The sequence below is a fragment of the Anabrus simplex genome, chromosome 2, assembly GCF_040414725.1.
Source record: "Anabrus simplex isolate iqAnaSimp1 chromosome 2, ASM4041472v1, whole genome shotgun sequence".
Classification (NCBI taxonomy): Eukaryota; Metazoa; Arthropoda; class Insecta; order Orthoptera; family Tettigoniidae; genus Anabrus; species Anabrus simplex.
In genome coordinates this window covers 260,771,222-260,792,453 of record NC_090266.1, presented here as the reverse complement: position 1 = coordinate 260,792,453, position 21,232 = coordinate 260,771,222, and the positions used below count along the sequence as shown (strand labels likewise).

General features: G+C 38.9%; 1 protein-coding gene across 7 annotated transcripts in view; it reads left to right on the top strand.

Moving 5' to 3' along the window:
• Positions 1-21,232, top strand: part of LOC136862768 (zinc finger protein 431) — a 277,839-nt gene that overhangs the window by 66,851 nt on the left and 189,756 nt on the right. The window contains exon 2 of one of the 7 annotated variants that reach the window (XM_067139006.2): positions 12,267-12,375. The exons of 5 other annotated variants lie outside the window; for them this stretch is intronic. The gene's annotated coding sequence lies outside the window, so the exon portion shown is untranslated. Of the gene's footprint in view, positions 1-12,266; positions 12,460-21,232 lie in introns of those variants that run through there. One more of the 7 variants, XM_067139007.2, reaches the window with a different exon arrangement.

Here is a 21,232-nt window from a genome sequence, read left to right as displayed (position 1 = left end):
CAACTTATATGCATTTCTGTGCCAAGTGAGCCATGGAGAATGGAGTGCCATAGGTCTATTATAATATTTTCTGAAGTGATGTAACAATAGCATATAGCAATTATAGACTCCAATTCACATTATTTTCCTTGCTACTAATAATTGAATTCTGATGGTTGGATGAAGAGGATGTCAAATATCAGTGAAATTACATCGTCTGTTGTGCAGAGAAAGAAATGGGCACCACACTGCACACTACGAACACCTTACGAGAACAAAGCAACAGCAGATGGTAGTGGTAGTTGCATGCTAACTTGAAGTTGAGAAGCCTGGACATAGTACCAGGGGTGACATGATATTTTGTATGAGCGTCCATCACCCCGCAAGGGGTGACATAAGTCTTCAACATGTAAAAAGTACTAAACAGGTATTAAGAAGTGAGACAATGCATACACCACCCACTGAACTGAGTGACATGCCATGTCTGAAATACTTGCTAGATTATTGTTTGCATGAGGGAGCTGTATCAAAATGGATGGAGAGTTGCTATAGTAGCCCCAGTGTAGTCAATTAGCTATTTCAAATACAAATGATTGTTCTGCACCATTACTTACCACTCGTACTTCACGACTGCGCTGTATAGGGGGCAACGCGTCCGCCTGTCACCCGGTGGCCCTGGGTTCGATTCCTGGCCTGGTCAGGGGTTTTTAATTGTAAATGATTAATATCCCTGGCCTGGGAACTGGGTGTTTGAGTCATCCTTAATGTTCCTTTCCTCACATTCAACACTTTACAATTCCACAATTTCCAAATACACACAGGTTCATAACATATGGTGCCAGTAGGGGCAAAAGATCTTTGTAGGTCGACGCCCGAACAAAATAGCATTTAAAAAAAAGCACCAGTGTACAGAGGAATCCAGTTCTCTATTATAACCAACAAAGAATAGCTATAAGAAAGGATCTTTACCAACAAATGCGTATTTGTTCAAGATATTGATGACCATTGCTCTTCCACCTTTTCCAATCCCAATACAGTAATTGTGTATGAGAAGAGTATCCGAACTGCATGAATGAAGCATAGTGGATAGCACTCAACGAATCTTACGAGACAACTATGCAAGGAGGAGGTAACTCCAACAAGCCCCTCTCTCCCGTCCTCAGTGTTTTAGTCTGAGGAATCAACAACAACCTGATATCTATAATAATAATAATAATAATAATAATAATAATAATAATAATAATAATAATAATCTCTACAATGGTGCTAAATACCGGATTCGTTCCCACACTTTTCAATCAGGCTTGTACAGTCTTGCTCTAAAGAGGAGCAAATGAGCTAAATCCAACAAATTGGAGGCCTATAACTAAAGAGGGTTTTTGCGGCCAGGTTGAAGATTGTTGTGCAATTCCAGAGTACACATATTCTGCAAAAACAGAGAAATACAAATGCGGAAAATGTGTGTCATCAATCCATTGACTGGTTTTATGCAGCTGTCTATGCCACTCTATCCTGCGCTAATCTTTTCATTTCTATGTAACTACTACGTCCTACATCTGTTCTAATCTGCTTGTCATATTCATACCTTGGTCTTCCCCTACCATTCATACCACCTACACTTACTCCAAAAATTAATTGAAAAAGTCCTGGGTGTCTTAAAATGTGTCCTATCATTCTGTCGCTTCTTCTCATCAAATTTTGCCAAATCACTCTCCTCTCACTAATTCAATTCAGTATCTCTTAATTCGTGATTCATCTGCACATCTCACTTAATATTTCTTGCATTACCTGACTGTGTTCGACTGCACACCATTACTTTTGTTTTGGACTTATTTATTTTCATCTTGTACACTATCCCCTCTGTCCGTACCATTTGAGCAATTTCTGCAGTCTCAGATAAGATAATGTCATCGGCAAATTTTGGGGTATTGAATTCCTGCCAAAAATATACATGGAAAACACAGGGAAATGACTTGTCTCATCAGAATTAAGCTTTCGATCTAAGACTGGACCCAAACAAATTGATCGAACGAGACTGATATGTAGACAGTACGCGAATCATATGCAGCAAGTAGTACTTCGAGAGAGAGACAAATAAGAGGGAGTGCACGTGGTAGTGAAGGAGAGTGAATGAAAAGGATATACATACTTCTACTAACCGCTTAATGATAGAACAGCAGAAGGGGTGAAAATGACACCCACTTTCAATTTTTCTTTAATGCTCACACTCTTACATTGTTTCTATTCAGATATGTAGACTTTTTATAGATTCTTGTCTTCTTTACGGTGATGTATTGCACCCAGCAAAATATTTACATTTTCATAGATTTTTTTATATGACATACACTGGACAGCGGATGGGGTCATTTTGACACCTATACAATTCCTTACTACAACGCAGCAGTTTGCATTGTCAGACAACAGTGTGTACCTGGCCTGGATTATTAGTATTGTTGAGCTCTTACTGTCAGTTAAGTGCTCCAGTTAGAGCATCAAATCGTTTAGAAAGTGTTCTCTTTACAGACATGTTGTGTTATGATTGTCTTTCTACTGACGAGGCATCTTGTATGCTAGAAAATTCATATGTTAATCTGAAAAGGAACTGTACTATTCATATGATGATATTTTGCTTGAGTCAAGAGAGACTAGCGAGGACGAAGATCATAATGAGATAGAGGCTGGATTATCAGCAGGAGAATTTGAAAGTGCTAATCTGCCTTCAAATTTGCCTCAAATATCTCGGTCTCAGCTATGTGTTTCGTCAGTGAAAACGGTTGCTCGAGACGGAACTGAGTGGGAGGTCTTGGATTCAAACTCTTCGTTTGGAAGGTGGGCTGCAGTGAACGTCCTGAAAGAGCGGAGAGGTCCCACTACATATGCTTACCAGCAAGTTGACCACTCTCTCATTAGTGCCTTTTGTCTCCTCTTTGATGAATCTAGGCTTTGTCCAGTGAAACTACACAGAGAATCAAACGCTTAGGAAGAACTCAAGAACACGTACTGGACCCTCGAGGTGTTCGATGTTATACCCGAGTTGTTCTGTGTTCGAAAGGTGTGTGTGGGGGGGGTCTATGGTTGTGTTTTTGTGGACAACAGTTCATGGACACAGTGTTGAGAGATGGATTTTGAGAGCTTCTCAGATTTCTCCGTTTTGATGAAAAATCGACATGAGCTGACCACCTGCAAACTAACAGGTCTGCTCTTGTCACTGAAATGTGGGACAGATTTGTGGAAAATTTGCTTTACTGTTACCACATAAGTGAAAATATGACAGTAGATGGACAGTTTCTCCCCAACAAAACCAGGTGAAGATTTACCTAATTTGTGACAAACAAGCACAACAAGTATGGACTCAAATTCTGGATTGCTGCAGATGAGGCCAAAAAATACATCTGCAATGCCTTTCCATACCTTGGTAATGTCGACATGCGCCTGGATAAGCAGCCACTGGGAAAGTATGTCGTGCTTTGCCTCATGGAACCGTTTCTAAACCAAGGAAGAAACGTGATGATAGACAGCTTCTTCACATCTCTCCAGCTTGCTAAGATGCTCCAAGACAAAAAAAGAAACTTGTTGGTGGGAAAAATCAACCCTGTTCGTCATGAAATCCCCACTGAGATGAAGTAGTCCAAGTCTGAATTATGCTTTACAACCATCTTGCAACAGATTGGGATCACGCACTGCACGTTGACAGTGTACCAAGGGAAGAAGAACAAGAATGTCCTTCTGCTTAGCACATGGAAGGCTCAAATAATAATGAGCACAGAAGAAATAAGCAGCCAGAAACTAACTTTCTACAATGGCACGAAACTTGGGATAGATGCTGTCAGCCAAATCTCTCATAAATATACTACCAAGATTACATGCAGAAGGTGGCCATTGCATGTCTTTTACAATATACCAGACTTAACAGCTATCGATGTTTGGGTCATTTATAAGCAAATAACGGGTAAGAAGGTGAAGCGGAAGAAGTTCATCGTTCAGCTGGCAAGTGAACTAACAAGACGGGATGAGCAAGGGCAACAACAACAAGAGGCTGTAGGACCGCGTCCGTCTAAAAGTGGAAGAAGTGCCAAGTTGGTCTGTGTAAAGGGAACTAATTTAGTGATGCCTGCAGTAAAGTGCCTTGAAGCAGTGTGAGGAATATATGCACGAAAAGTAGAAGTTGTGTGTGCAGAATGTGTTTAAGATGTTTTTAATTTTCTTAAAGTAAGTCTGAAAATTTATAATTGTTTAATTGTTGCAATGTGGACGACTGACTGACTAAAAGGTGTTAGTTAGGAAAACTCCTTAGAGAAACAGAAAAATGATGCTGTTGTTTGTGATTATTAATGTGTCCATCAGTAACGTAAAAGATCTATACACTATTGTCAGGTCTTTGTGTGGAAACGCAGTAGAAGAAAGTACATCTCTTATTGAGTTATAATTTGAATATTTCCAAGTACTTCGTATGATGGGTTATAATGAACCTTCACCACTGTTCTAGGAATGTAAGATTTTGAGCCATTCTAGTGTTAAAGCTGGCAGTACATGGGGTGTGCAATCTATATAGTATTCCATTAGTTCAGGTGTGGTGTAGCTTACATTTTACTGTTAATGATAATGTAATTCCAGGTCTTTACTTTGCTAGTAAAGTTAAATGTTCATGCCGGACTGAGTGTAAAGCGAATAACATTAATTTATCTATTTCCTGTAAGGGGGCAAAAAGTGAAGCAAAATATCACTTCAGGTTTCCTGTCTCCTTCACAACATGTTGCATTCAATAATTTATTGTGACTCGTATTTTGTTCACTTTTGGGAATAAATTGACTACAAACAGAGACACATGGGTTTGGTAATTTGTGTGAAATACTTGTTGTAATTTCCTAACCTTTAAATAATAATACAAATGCAACATATTTTAGTATTTCCAATGCTTGTTCGAGCATTATGAAACTTGTGTCTTATTGAATGCCATCATAGGTGTTATTATTATTATTATTATTATTATTATTATACATACATACATACATACATTATCATTATAGACTGTTATGCCTTTCAGCGTTCAGTCTGCAAGCCTCTGAGAATTTACTAAACTTCGCCACAATCCTCGATTTGCAACTAGTGTTGTGGCCTCATTTAGTTCTATACCTCTTATCCTTAAATCGTTAGAAACCGAGTCTAACCATCGTCGTCTTGGTCTCCCTCTACTTCTCTTACCCTCCATAGCAGAGTCCATTATTCTCCTAGGTAACCTATCCTCCTCCATTCGCCTCACATGACCCCCCCACCGAAGCCGGTTTATGCGTACAGCTTCATCCATCGAGTTCATTCCTAAATTAGCCTTTACCTCCTCATTCCGAGTACCTTCCTGCCATTGTTCCCACCTGTTTGTACCAGCAATCATTCTTGCTACTTTCATGTCTGTTACTTCTAACTTATGAATAAGATATCCTGAGTCCACCCAGCTTTTGCTCCCGTAAAGCAAAGTTGGTCTGAAAACAGACCGATGTAAAAATAGTTTCGTCTGGGAGCTGACTTCCTTCTTACAGAATACTGCTGATCGCAACTGCGAGCTCACTGCGTTAGCTTTACTACACCTTGATTCAATCTCACTTACTATATTACCGTCCTGGGAAAACACACAACCTAAATACTTGAAATTATCGACCTGTTCTAGCTTTGTATCACCCATCTGACATTCAATTCTGTTGAATTTCTTTCCCACTGACATCAATTTAGTCTTCGAGAGGCTAATTTTCGTACCATACTCATTGCGCCTATTTTCAAGTTCCAAGATATTAGACTGCAGGCTTTCGGCACAATCTGCCATTAAGACCAAGTCGTCAGCATAGGCCAAACTGCTTACTACATTTCCACCTAACTGAATCCCTCCCTGCCATTTTATACCTTTCAGCAGATGATCGATGTAAACTACGAACAGCAAAGGTGAAAGATTACAGCCTTGTCTAACCCCTGTAAGTACCCTGAACCAAGAACTCATTCTACCATCAATTCTCACTGAAGCCCAATTGTCAACATAAATGCCTTTGATTGATTTTAATAATCTACCTTTAATTCCATAGTCCTCCAGTATAGTGAACATCATTTCCCTCGGTACCCTGTCATATGCTTTCTCTAGATCTACGAAACATAAACACAACTGGCTATTCTTCTCGTAGCATTTTTCAAATACCTGGCGCATACTGAAAATCTGATCCTGACAGCCTCTCTGTGGTCTGAAACCACACTGGTTTTCATCCAACTTCCTTTCAACCACTGATAGCACCCTCCCTTCCAAAATGCTAGTGAATACTTTGCCTGGTATGCTAATCAATGAGATACCTCAATAGTTGTTGCAATCCTTCCTGTTCCCTTGCTTATAGATAGGTGCAATTACTGCTTTTGTCTAATCTGAAGGTACCTTACCAACACTGCATGCTAATTTCACTACTCTATGAAGCCATTTCATCCCTGCCTTCCCACTATACTTCACCATTTCAGGTCTAATTTCATCTGTTCCTGTTGCCTTATGACAATGGAGTTTTTTTACCATCCTTTCCACTTCCTCAAGCGCAATTTCACCAACATTATTTTCCTCCTCCCCATGAGTTTGGCTGTTTGAAACACCACCAGGTTGATTTCCTTTTACATTCAGAAGACGTTCAAAATATTCCCTCCACCTCTTCAGTGATTCCCTGGGATCTATTATGAGTTCACCTGAATTACTCAAAACACTGTTCATTTCCCTTTTCCCTCCCTTCCTATGATTCTCTATTACTGTCCAGAAAGGTTTCCCTGCTGCTTGACCTAGTCTTTCCAGGTTATTACCAAAATCTTCCCATGACTTCTTTTTGGATTCAACAACTATTTGTTTCGCTCTTGTTTCTTTCATCTACGTACAAATCCCTGTCTGCCTCGGTCCTTGTTTGGAGCTATTTCTTCCACTGGGCGAGTTGGCCGTGCGCGTAGAGGCGCGCGGCTGTGAGCTTGCATCCGGGAGATAGTAGGTTCGAATCCCACTATCGGCAGCCCTGAAGATGGTTTTCCGTGGTTTCCCATTTTCACACCAGGCAAATGCTGGGGCTGTACCTTAATTAAGGCCACGGCTGCTTCCTTCCAACTCCTAGGCCTTTCCTATCCCATCGTCGCCATAAGACCTATCTGTGTCGGTGCGACGTAAAGCCCCTAGCAAAGGAGCCATTTCTGATAAGCCTTCTTTTTACGTTTACAGGCTGCTCTCACTTCATCATTCCACCAAGTTGTTCGCCTTTTCCCACCTTTACACACAGTTGTTCCTAGGCATTCCCTTGCTGTTTCTACTTCAGCATCCCTGTATGCCACCCATTCACTTTCTATATCCTGAACCTGCTTACTGTCTACTGTTCGAAACTTCTCACTAATCATATCCGTGTACTTCTGTCTAATTTCCTCGTCCTGGAGATTTTCTACCCTTATTCATTTGCAGACAGATTTTGCTTTCTCTGCCCTAGGCCTAGAGATACTTAGTTCACTACAGATCAGATAGTGGTCTGTATCATCGAAAAATCCACGAAAAACTCGTACATTCGTAACAGATTTCCTGAATTCAAAGTCGGTTATGATATAGTCTATTATGGATCTGGTACCCCTAGCCTCCCATGTGTAGCGGTGTATAGCCTTATGCTTGAAGAATGTATTCGTAACAGCTAAACCCATACTAGCACAGAAGTCCAGCAAACGCTTCCCATTCCCATTAGCTTCCATATCTTCCCCACATTTACCAATCACCCTTTCATATCCTTCAGTTCTATTCCCAACTCTCGCATTGAAATCGCCCATTAGAACTATTCTATCCTTGCTGTTGACCCTGACCACGATGTCACTCAATGTTTCATAAAACTTGTCAACTGCATCCTCATCTGCACCCTCACATGGTGAATACACGGACACAATTCTTGTCCTAATTCCTCCAACTGACAAATCTACCCACATCATTCGCTCATTTACGTGCCTAACAGAAACAATGTTGCGTGCAATGGTCTTCCTGATAAACAGCCCTACCCCAGACTCTGCCCTTCCCTTTCTAACACCCGTCAAGTACACTTTATAATCTCCTATCTCTTCCCCGTTATCTCCTCTTATCCGAATATCACTTACTCCTAGCACATCCTGATGCATCCTCTTTGCTGACTCGGCCAGTTCTACTTTCTTTCTCCCATAAGCCCCATTAATATTGATAGCTCCCCATCGAATTCCATTTCGTTCGCCAAGTTGTTTCCAAGGGGTCCCTCGCCTGTCAAATGGGACTGGGACTCCGTTACTCCCATAGGTCCAAGGCTTGCTTAAAATGTTCTGAGCTCGGTAAATTCATGAAGCATGATCCTACCCTACTTGCACGTAGTCCAAGTGAGGATCTTTCCTCTAACGGGTTATGGACTACCGGTGAATTGTATAGTCCTAGCCGCCTGAGTAGAAGGAGCACCATGACTCAGAAAATGTCTGAGATGCCCACTCCCATTCCATAGCAACTGGTATCCCGACTCTCAGGACCACTTACTGGGCCACTCAGCCGTTGCCCATGGTTCACGAACTATGACGCAACTACAGTAACCCACAAACATGAACCATTATTATTATTATTATTATTATTATTATTATTATTATTATTGTTGTTGTTGTTGTATTCCCGTGGCATGACTCAGGCTGTAAAGCATGCTATTATGTCAAACCATGTCTCATAGTATAGAGATTGGCCATGGTAACTGTGCAGCTCATAACGATTATTGTGCGAGGGAGACAACTGATGGAAGAAAGAGACAGAGAGTCTGTGATTGTCTGGAATAGCCACAATCTGCTACAATCTCTTCTGCTTCCGTGCATCTCTGAGTGATCACTCTGCCAGCGCCTGTCATCCTTCTCATCATAGTGGGGAACAGAGACAGAACAGCTATGAGCACTGACGTGTACTGGCTTGCTGATATCTCAACATATGTGTTTGTGATCAGTCATAGTGGTGGCCTCTGACGTCACCCTATTGCACAGTTTAACGATATATTACACACTGTAACACTAAACTGTACACAATTACAAAAAACACATTAAAAGAAAAAATAAATGTACTGTGTATAACATAACTGAGAATTAAGAAAGTTGTCCTAATTTGTAAATAAAAAGAAATTTGAGGATTAGGTTAGCTGTAGCTCTGGTTAGAATGTTATGAATGGTTGAAGGCAACTGGAATGAATTTGTTAGATAAGAGGGTGCCTGCTTGTATTTTATTTTGTGGAGTAGAAGCAGAGAGTGATAGCTATGATGCTTGTTTAGTTTAAGCCAATTTATGTCATGGAATGCAGGAGTTACATGGTGAAATTTTGGAATGCTCATTATAAAGCAGACACAAGCATTCTGAGCTCTGTGAAGTCTATTAGAGAGGGTGCCTCTTAGTCTGCCATACACGACATCACGGTAGTCAAATAAAGGCATTATCGTCGCCATAAGACGTATCTGTGTCGGTGCGACGTAAAGCAACTAGCAAAATAAATAAAAATAAATAAAGGCATTATTAGCTGTTGAACCAACATCTTTATGATCTTGAAAGAAAATGAGTGATAGGAGAAAAATAGTCATTGGCATATAGCTGTTACATGTTCTGTCCAGTTTAGGTTTTGTCCAGTATTAATCCTAAATCTTTTAACTTTACTTTCAAAAGGGATAATGATTCCATTCAATGTTATTGCTGGGATATTTACATTTGTTAAGTGATAATGGGTTTTGGATGTACCTATCATCATAGCTTATGATTTAACGGGGTTCATTCTGATGAGTTTGTACAATTCAACATGTACAAGGTCTTTTTATTAATTTTACAGCTTCACGAATACCAGTTACTTTCGTGTGAGCATAGACCTGTAAATTGTCTGTATATAGATGATATTTACAGTTCTTAATATTTGATGAAATAGCATTAATATAAAAGTAAAGAAGAGGAAAAATTATAGAACCCTGAGGCATCCCTGTCTCAACCTGCTTCCATAAGGATGTTCTTTCCATGATATGAACACACTGACTATGATTTGACAGAAAACATTTTGTCCATGTTCTTACATTGGATGGAAAGTTCAATAGTTCTAATTTTGGCATAGGTATGTCTTTATCAATGCAGTCTAAGGCTTTAGTCAGATCTAATAATATTAAAATTGTTAGCTGACCATTATCCATAGCTCATCCGGTATCATTAATTACTTTCACCAGAGCTGTTGTAACACTGTGGTTAGGATGAATTCCTGACTGATACTGAGTAAGACGCGTACGACTTTCTTTGTTTGACATTAATTAAATCTCTTAAGTTTTGAGTTTTACAACATATCTGTATGCATGCACTTCCCTCTTCCAATCATTTCATATTTCAAGTGCAATACTGTGTTATACCATCTACAGGTACTGTGATAAAATCTGAAAACAATCAACCTTGCAACAGGATGTACATCACTTAAATAAAAATATTGATATTCATGACTTTAATGGTTGTATCAGAAATTACTAAATGGTCTAGGATAGTGGAATATCGTTTTTGGAAGTATACAGATGGCAGGCATTGACCTTGAGTGTTCCTGACTGTGGTAGTTCCAACACATGGCCTTCACAGACATTTAATCTCATAGTCAAGACACATTAAGACACAGGGAGTGAACTCTGTTTATTATAAAATTAATATAGTCAGAAGTGACTTCATTTTAAATGCAGGTTGTTTATTGTGCAGTTTATGAAATTTATCTGGGGAATGGAGTGTTTGAAGTTGGGTTAATGTTTGAGTTCTGTTTTATCAATTCAATTGTTCAGTTGTTGGAAATAAATTGTTGGAATAACAACAGTATTTTAATGAATGGCAGTATCTAAATGTAAATCATTATGATGTTATGTCACATGTAGTTAGTGTATTATAGTATGGTCAAACAAAAAATATCTCTATTCATTATTAGGTCCCAAATAGCTCGCTAAAATCAAAGAGCAAATTTCAAAGCCTCTGCAATAATTTGGTAATAAAATAACTGATTAGAACTCTCACTTATTTCAGTGACAATCTCGAGTCCAGTAGGGGCTTGATTCCATCCACGTTGGATCCTTCTGATCTGCTGTCATAGTTTAGTTTACAAACTTATCACTTGTTCGCAACACAGGCGTTTTTCCTTTCCTTTGTTGTAACCTTCCCTTTCTGGGCCAGTTTTTTCTGCACACTAGAGATGGCTGATGCAGACACACTGTTAAACTCGTATATTAATTTCACAAGTTTTTTTATTGTTAGACTTTTACTGAACACTTTCCATAACATGCTTCAGCACTCTTGGGTGGTTTGCCTTGTTATGTGTGAAATTAGCATTTGACCTTTCTTCTATTTCAGTCTTCACTTCAAGTTACAATACAACAAAAAATGACTGTCAGGCATGATACACCACAAATTGCGAGTGATGAAGTATTTTACATGTACTCTCTAAAAATACATAATTATTTATAGTGCTGAAAGTAAAAGTTCAAGCTCACTATGTGAGGCAAGTACGTCATCAGCTCAGAATCTGCTGCATACTTTACACATGATTTGTTTACAGCTACTTTGAAAATTCAAAGAACAGTTTCTAATCTTGCATATCAAAAAGGTACTTATAATACTGTAAGAACTATGGAAAAGGAAAGAGGTGTGCTGTTCATGAGAATTAGAAGTGTTCTATTAAGATATCTCACCAGAAGACTTGGAGCTTTCAATGAAGTATCATTTGGTTACAGCTTTGTCATTCCAAATTTGACTGTTGGGAAGGAATGATTGTATTTTGGCTTATACTACCTGGTGCATGAGAAATTTCACATTTTTCAAATGCCAGTGATATTATATGAATGTGATGACAAATTGTTCTTTCTAAGGTCAGTTTTTAAATTTCAATGTGTTTTCTGCTCCTTAAAAAGTCAAAGCTTGTGGTATCCTTGTAGGTTTTGGGTGGTATCAAATAAAATTAAGGTGTTCATGTTAAATTGTTAAGCATCTGAGTATTTTGGATGGTTTTCATGTGTGTGTATGCAGTGTCAGTGTAATATGACCAGAGTGCTGCCTGTGTATACACCTTATTTAAATGGTTAATGCTTATACGAACGGTTAATGCTTACATGCTTAAACTGGAGAGGACAACAGGCTGATTGTCTGCATATTATGTTTGGAAGCCTAGCATATACTACGTGAAATGATTGCTATATGCCTACTCATTGAAAAATGTTAAGATATTTAGAAAAAACATAATTATCAATGCTCTGCATTTAATATCCCTCTACTGTTTTAGGTCTTCAGTGATTACATCTGCTGCCTGTATATATGATATGAGAACAGGCAGTGACCATTTGCAGATCCCATTCCGTAAGTGGAATAGTAGAAGATTTTAGAAAAACTGGGTACGTTTGGCTATTCTGCAGATGGTCTGTGTATGGCATTTGGAGTGCAGCATCGCATGCAGTGTGAAAATGAAAGCACTCCTGGTGAGTGGTAGTTAAGAATGGAAAGTGAAAACTGTTTGTTTCATGTACTGAATTGCAGGATTTATGAAGAATAGTAAGGATATTGTGCAGTATTTTCAGTTCTGCTCGTCAGAACTATAATTTTCACATACAACTCTTTGCCCTCTGCCTGATCAGTAAAAATGATGTACATATTTTGGGGCGAGTAAGTCACGTTTGTAATTTGCGAGTGTGATGTTGTAAACAGCACCACTGTTGACCTGGCCTCTAATAGTTGACTTGTGGTACACTGGAAACTTCTGGGAACTATATATGTGGCTTCACAGAGCTTCGTGTGGTATGTTCAGCCAGTTCTAATGATACATCATAGCTTAAAACTGTATATGAAGCTTCCTAGTACTACTGAATTGCCGACTAATATGTGAAGTGATGTTCGGTTGTTTGTATGTGCTGATCGATAAGAAATAACAATGCCACCGAAGTACTGACTTTCAACAAGACAGAAATTTTTTTAGGGCAGTAATAGGGGACTGCAGAGTAAATGTGGTAATAGAAATGGTATCCCAGACCATTGTAAATCATTTGTTTGCAGCATGATGACAAGAGGCACTTATCTCTGGCCAGACTTCCAGACCCTGTAAAACATGTGGCTACTGACGGGTCGAATGGTACACTATTTTGTTTAGTGAAGAAAAAAAAAAGATTCGCCCTTGCTTAAGAGATGGATGATTGTTCATGTGTGCTATGTTGATCAATGACAGAAAATTAATCACAATTACAAGAATAAGTATAGGTTAAACACAAACAAATGTGGCATAAAATCAATTGCAATTGGGAAGGAATGATGAGAATTAAGTATACTTCATTTGGAACAGCGGTTCAGTCCATTATGAAATTTAACTAATGCTTATATGAAATGCCTGTAGAATTAAGCACAATGAATAAAACTGTTATGACTTATACAGTTGTAGATTACTATACATTGTTAATTCATTGCAAAACTCCTGAAGTACTTGCCCATTAGGAGTAATGAAGGCCCCAGCCCCTCCTCTATGTCCACCTCGTCAACCCATCAGTCTACCCCTTCCCCCAACTAGCTTCTACCTTCAACCTCCTGCGCCACTCTATCTCATGCGACTCCTCACCACCTCATTGTACAACATCTCCGCAACCTTACACGACAGATTCTCAGCATTCGGTTCTCATATGGTCGATACTAATCATATATTCACGGACATAAAACAAGACCTTTAAATCCTCCAATTAAGTAAGAAAGGATATCTATTGAATATTTTGGAAAACATTTTTATAAATATTGTTCAAAAATGCAACCCGATTTATAATCTGAATGAAATATCGGATAAATCAATATAATTTTCGAGGAGATAATCATTAAATTCTCTACACAAAGGCGCGTGAGTAATGCTTTACCTCACACCTCTCCCCTTACATTAAACTCCCCTCGACCTCTCCTCCTAGTCTGTCCTCAACGACCTTCGAGGACGTCACTCAGTTAGCTTTAACACTTGAGGTGGAGTGGTCGACACAGGACGGGCAAGGAGGTGAGTGACCAGATGGGCACTCAGTTTACATTTCAATTGAATTTTTTCTTTAGCTCACTCTTTTTTAAAAAGGCCCATATTGTCAATACACGATCAAGTTCAACTTGTATCATCAACATAACTCCACCTTCTTCATCTAATCAAGGAAACTATTTTAATGTGGCATTATCATCACACTTTTTATATACAACATGCATATAATTTTATTTACGTAGCCACTCCTCATGTTGTTTTATAATTGTCAATTCTATGCATATAACAACATTTTAATCTGTGTTTTAACTGGACATCATGCTTCATAATATGTTCATGCTGCACCATTTTAACATTCCATACCATTGGCCCTTTTGAGGACCAAATAAACAAATTCATCTGTGGAAACTATCAAGTATGCAACCTTGCCACCTCCCAGGTAACTGGCTGTAATAAAATAAAATATTTGCATGGGACTCGATCCTTCGAGCACCGTCCGCTATCACAACTCCCGCGCTTCTGCCAAGTGAGCTATTGCGAGGTTTGATACACAGCGCACAGTTTCTAGCCAACCTGTTCCTGGTCTGTGTGCACTGCCTGTTGTAAGGTACATATTATTTATATCTGTGCTCGTTTTATGCGTTCATTCGGCGTATTTACAATGAATTAATAGTGGAGCTCACGATTCCTGTTCATTTTTAGCCCGTAGCCACACATCTCGTTATATTACCATGGTTTAGGGAGAGGGATCGATGTATTTTACAATTATAGTAAACTCGGTGGGATGCATAAAACTAAATCGCAAGGGACTGGTCAATTGCCCGGTATTTTCTTTGCATATCAGACATTACTTTTCCATTGTTCTAGATACAAAAGTAGTCACCAGTTCATTTTATTTAAAAACACGGCACTTGCTGTCCGCTTTTCTACCTTCGGAAAGGGACATTTTCGTTCGATGTAAATTATTAAAACGACTTCAAATGTCAATGGTTCGTAAGAACGTTAGCTCACAGTAAAGTAGACAGTGAACCTCCCGAAGCAATTTTTGGGTGTAAATTGGCCGTTTCCTCTGGATGTTCCAAGATGACTGTACCTATATAACCAACGGTGGAAAGCAGCAGGTCTAGAAACGAATGGAGAAAATCTAGTCCTTAACTGCTTTCATTGTGGTAATAATTATGCATCTTAGATTTTCCTATAGCCCAGTAAAAGAAACACATGTCAGGAAGAAAACTACCGTATAATTTAGGGATTTTTCTTGTGGTTTTATGTCTTCGTAAATTACAACAGTGTAGTTAGTAACTATGTTTTTCGGTATCTACGAAAAGCATAAACTGAAACTTGAAAACTTTAAAAAAAATCGGCCAGGGGGCACAAAAATGCCTTCACGGGCCATATGTTGAATACCTCTAGTCTAGCTTACACTCTCTCACTCCCGCAAACCACCCCTAGATTGATTGTTCTAGGCCCAGATAGCATTCACTTTTATTGTTGTTGAGAGAAGATAGATCGATTGAATTGTAGAGTGACCTTAGCAATTGTATGGTATTACCAAACGATGCCGAAGGCAAAAACTTGGGCGACACACAAAGTTAAAGCATTTCACAGATGAATTTGAGCATTTTTCTACAGATGGAAAAGTACTTCTTTTCCCTGGTTTGTGAGAACAATGTGTCCTGTGACCAGCGGTTTTGTTTTCACATCATCAAGCCCGTGCTTCGAAGACGAAATCTCCAAAACAGTTGTTACTAGCAGTCTCAAGCTGCTAATCATCCAGGACCTCTGAAATCTCAGTTTGGAGATTTGTCACGTTTTGTGCTGAGATCCCTATTTGGAAATTTAAGAAAAATCATGCTGTGTGGGACTATGTCAGATGAATGTTAGTGTAAAATGGAAGGGTATGTATATGTATTTTAAGGCAGAAACAGGTTCCAAGAGGACATTCCAGGAATAATTAATGAACAAGGGGAGTGTGTATGTGAGGATCTTCAAAAGGCAGAAGTATTCAGTCAGCAGTATGTAAAGATTGTTGGTTACAAAGATAATGTCCAGATAGAGGAGGAGACTAAGGCTAAAGAAGTATTAAAATTTACATATGATAACAATGACATTTACAAAAGTTGAAAACTAGAAAAGCGGCTGGAATTGATCAGATTTCTGGGGATATACTAAAGACAATGCGTTGGGATATAGTACCATATCTGGAGTACTTATTTGATTATTGTTTGGTCGGAGGAGCTATACCAGATGAATAGAGAGTTCCTATAGTAGCCCCTGTGTATAAAGGAAAGGGTGATAGACATAAAGCTGAAAATTACAGGCCAGTAAGTTTGACATGCATTGTATGGAAGCTTTGGGAAGGCATTCTTTCTGATTATATTAGACATGTTTGTGAAATTAATAACTGATTCGATGGACGGCAGTTCGGTTTTAGGAAAGGTTATTCCACTGAAGCTCAACTTGTAGGATTCCAGCAAGATATAGCAGATATCTTGGATTTAGGAGGTCCAATGGACTGTATTGCGATTGACCTGTCTAAAGCATTTGATAGGGTGGATCATGGGATACTGCTGGCAAAAATGAGTGCAATTGGACTAGACAAAAGAGTGACTGAATGGGTTGCTATATTTCTAGAAAATAGATCTTAAAGAATTAGAGTAGGTGAAGCTTTATCTGACCCTGTAATAATTAAGAGGGGAATTCCTCAAGGCAGTATTATCGGACCTTTATGTTTTCTTATAAATATAAATGATATGAGTAAAGAAGTGGAATCGGAGGCAAGGCTTTTTGCGGATGATGTTATTTTCTATAGAGTAATAAATAAGTTACAAGATTGTGAGCAACTGCAACGTGACCTCGAAAATGTTGAGAGATGGACAGCAGGCATTGGTATGTTGATAAACGGGGTTAAAAGTCAGGTTGTGAGATTCACAAATAGGAAAAGTCTTCTCAGTTTTAATTACTGCATTGATGGGGTGAAAGTTCATTTTGGGGATCATTGTAAGTATCTAGGTGTTAATATAAGGAAAGATCTTCATTGGGGTAATCACATAAATGGGATTGTAAATAAAGGGTACAGATCTCTGCACATGGTTATGAGGGTGTTTAGGGGTTGTAGTAAAGATGTAAAGGAGAGGGTATATAAGTCTGGTAAGACCCCAACTAGAGTATGGTTCCAGTGTATGGGACCCTCACCAGGATTACCTGATTCAAGAACTGGAAAAAATCCAAAGGAAAGCAGCTTGATTTGTTCTGGGTGATTTCCAACAAAAGAGTAGCGTTACAAAAATGTTGCAAAGTTTGAGCTGGGTAGAATTGAGTGAAAGGAGGAGAGCTGCTGGTATGTTCCAAGCTGTCAGCGGAGAGATGGCGTGGAATGGCATTAGTAGACGAATAAGTTTGAGTGGCATTTACAAAAGTAGGAAATATCACAATATGAAGATAAAGTTGGAATTCAAGAGGACAAATTGGGGCAAATATTCATTTATAGGAAGGGGAATTAGGGATTGGAATAACTTACCAAGGGAGATGTTCAATAAATTTCCAATTTCTTTGAAATCATTTAGGAAAAGGTTAGGAAAACAACAGATAAGGAATCTGCCACCTGGGCGACTGCCCTAAATGCAGATCAGTATTGATTGATTGATTGATTGATTGATTGATTGATTGATTGATTGATTGATTGGTTTGTTGATTGTCATGTCAGGCTTACAACTGATGTACATGGGAGAAGCAATTCCAATGTGATGGGAGTGTTGAAAGATACTGAAGTGACTAAGCCTGTGTTGTTAATTGTGAAGTGTCATCGGAATCCAACAGCTAGACCATTACAAAGCTCTTTAATGATGAGTGAGAAGTTTGTGGCCTAATGGAGTTAAACACACCAATGGCTTCCTTCTTGTGACTGATGCAGCACCATACACGTGCAAGACTGTATTAGTTTTGCAAGTGTTGTGTCCTGAATTGTTACATCTCACATGCCTTGTGCATACATTCCATCGTCTAGCAGAACTGGTTCCATCTAAATTTCCTGGTGTTAATTAATTTTGAATGTAAAGAAGGTATTCTTAAAGGATCATACCAGAGTTGATCAAGTCGAAGAGCTTCTTCCGGAGCTCAGGCTTCTTCCTCAGCCATTTTTAACGAGATCATTGAGCTTGGTTGATGCTGTAGCCTATTATGCAAAGAATTTTGATTCCGTGAAAAGAGATATGCACAATTTTCATTTCCACTATGAATTTTATATAGATGCAGCCAAAAAAATGCTTAACAATGTGCAGCTGCTTCTCGGATGTTTCTTCTCTCTTCACCAGGCAATCCCAGTGTGGAGATTCTGATTCTTCCCAGCGCCTCACATTACATCGTTACATTTCCTACATATATTGTTTCTTATTACTCCAATTCTGTGTAGGTGCTTTTTAAGATGGCAGTGTCCAGTCAGCATTCCTACTACCCATCTTATATTTTCTCTGCTGAGTTCCAGCAGCTCCTTAGTATGCTTCTCGCTTTGGGCTTATTATTAGTTCTTTTGCAAGCCTGCATCCTGGAGCATTTTTCCAGTTTTCAATTTGTTTCTTTTGTACCCATTTACCCATGTAAAGTCGGGCTTGTCTATAAGAGATCCCACATACTGGTTCTGGGCCCACAAAAGGTGTTTCTGACCATTTTCTTGCCAGTTTATCTGCTTTTTCATTACCTTCCATGCCTGCATGCCCAGGTACTCGTATTATTTTAACAACAATGTACTCTGAGAGCTTCAGGAGAAGTGTATGACAATACCAAACACTTATGGATGTAACCCGGGCAGCTTCAAGTGCCTTAATGACTGCTTGGCTATCTGTAAATATGAAATGAACCTAGGATTTAGTACAATGAGTTGTATTAACACTGTGCTAAGTGAAGGCAGTGACGAAGCCTTTGAATTTGAGAACACAGCAGATGATTTGTGCTAGTTTAAATATGCATCAATTACTTCATGCGACGTGGGAAGGTCATCTAGTCGATACAAAACCTTATTAGACGATAACAAGAGCAGTTCCATATTCGACACCCTGAAACACAGTTTTGTTCCTTGTTACATAGATCGCAACTTAGAAAATTAACATTGCATTACTGTAAAGTATTACTTTCTTCATGTTTTCATGACATATTTCAAGATTTTGAAATGCGTACATATGTACATGTTTTATTGTGTTTTAGTACATGATTATCGGGACACGCTAATGACGTGCAAGTGTCGTGTTACATCATTACTGGTGTAGTGCTGTTGGAGATATTGTGGGAAACCACATGTGATTTGGTAGATATTAATTTTGTGGGTTGCCATGGCAGCTAGTTCCTATGTTCAAGTTAGTACCGGTAGTATAAAGAGAAGGACTAACGAAAAGCAGAACAGTTGAAAAACGGGAATTAAGTCAACGATTGGATATTTAAATTGTAGTGTAATTACGAATGAAGAAACAATAAAAAACATCTGTAAATAAAAAGGGTAATTGATTACATCAGCTATAATAATTATTATATTAAATATAAAATGGAAATAATTTTAAGATAAAGCTACTATATCGACTAATTTCTATATTCACATTTACTGATTCAAACCAGTTATTGCATAGACTATCCTTGGAATCTGTAGAAAATATTCTCACTTCCGATATACTGTCCTTTTTCATGAATTTATCCCGTAAACGATACTTCGAGGAAACTGCTGAGTTAATTTATACAGGTTCTTGTATCTATCAGGATATCATTCGATAGTTACACTCTATGACTCGCTGGTTTTCGTAGACTGCCCTATGTGTTAAGTGTATGATAAATTATTTAATAACAAGTCTGTGTGGTGTTTGCACTGGGGCTAGGAATGAAAACGAAGCGGTTGTTGCCAAGGTGTTGGACACTACCACGGAATTTTCCTGGAATTGAAACTTGAAAACCATGGCGAGCGAATTTTAGGATGAGCGAAAGTGGGATTTTTACCCTTTTCTCTATTCGATTATATTGTGAGGCTGAATGCATCCTTTTCACATCCACTCGTACTTGCGTTGAATTCGTAGCAGAGCCAGGAATCGAATCAAGGCCGGCGAACCTGCTAGATTATCCTCTTAAGTCACAGCATTGAACTACTGTAGGTTCTCTTAAAGCGGTCGTTATATGAGTGAAGAGAGCTTAGAACAATGACCACCCTCGGACTCGCACGTGTTTCTTTCTCCGGAAAGGCAGTCGACACACGAGAGTATAACGTTCACCTCTTTGATGTCCAGTTGCTTTTTATGGAGACACTTTCAAGGCTTCGGTGGAATTACTTTCGGTCCTTGGCCGAATTCTTAGGGCGGTCACATTTCAGTGTAAAATATCACTTTCATTGCCATTCAGAATGTAGGGGTTTATGTTTAAAATTCATATGGTAGAATATTGTAAAAAGATCAGCGTAAACAGTTGAAATCATAAACGCATGGGAGGATAGGTGCACCAGATCCATATTCGACTATATCTTAATCGACTTTGAATTCTGCACATCTGTTAGGAATGTGAAGGTTTTCTGGGGACTTTTAGATGATATGGACCACTAACTGATCTGTAGTGAATTAAGTATCTCTAGGCCTATGATAGAGAAAGTGAAATCTCTCTGCAGACGAATAAGGGTAGAAAGTCTCCAGGACGAGAAAATTACACAGAGGTACATGGATTCCTTTTTCTCCTACAGCTTTGTGGTCGCGGGTGCGAACTGTGTCGGATTTGGCCCTGTTTTATGACCAAATGTCCTTCCTGATGCCAACCCTATATGGAAGAATGTAATCTCTATTGCGTGTTTATGTGCTGGTTAGTAGTGTAGTGTTTTATCTGAATATGAAGAGCAAAGTGTTGGAAAAAACACAAACACCCAGTCGCCGTGCTAGAAGAATTAATCAGACGTTATTAAAATCCCCGACCTGGCCGGGAATCGAAGTGGGACCCTCTGAACTGAAGGCCTCAACGCTGACCATTCAGCCTGAGAGTCAGACACAGACGTACATGGATATGGTAAGTGAAATTTACCAAACAATGCCGAACAATGGACAGTAAGCATGTTCAGGATATAGAAAGAGAATGGCATGCAGTAATGCCGTAATAGAATTAGCAGGGAATGCCTATGAAGAACTGTGTGTAAAGATAGGATATAGCGAACATCTTGGTGGAATGATGAAGTGAGAACAGCTTGTAAAAGTGAGTCAGCTGCAGGCTACAAAAGTCGTGACCACCATAACAGGTAAGGTTCGAAT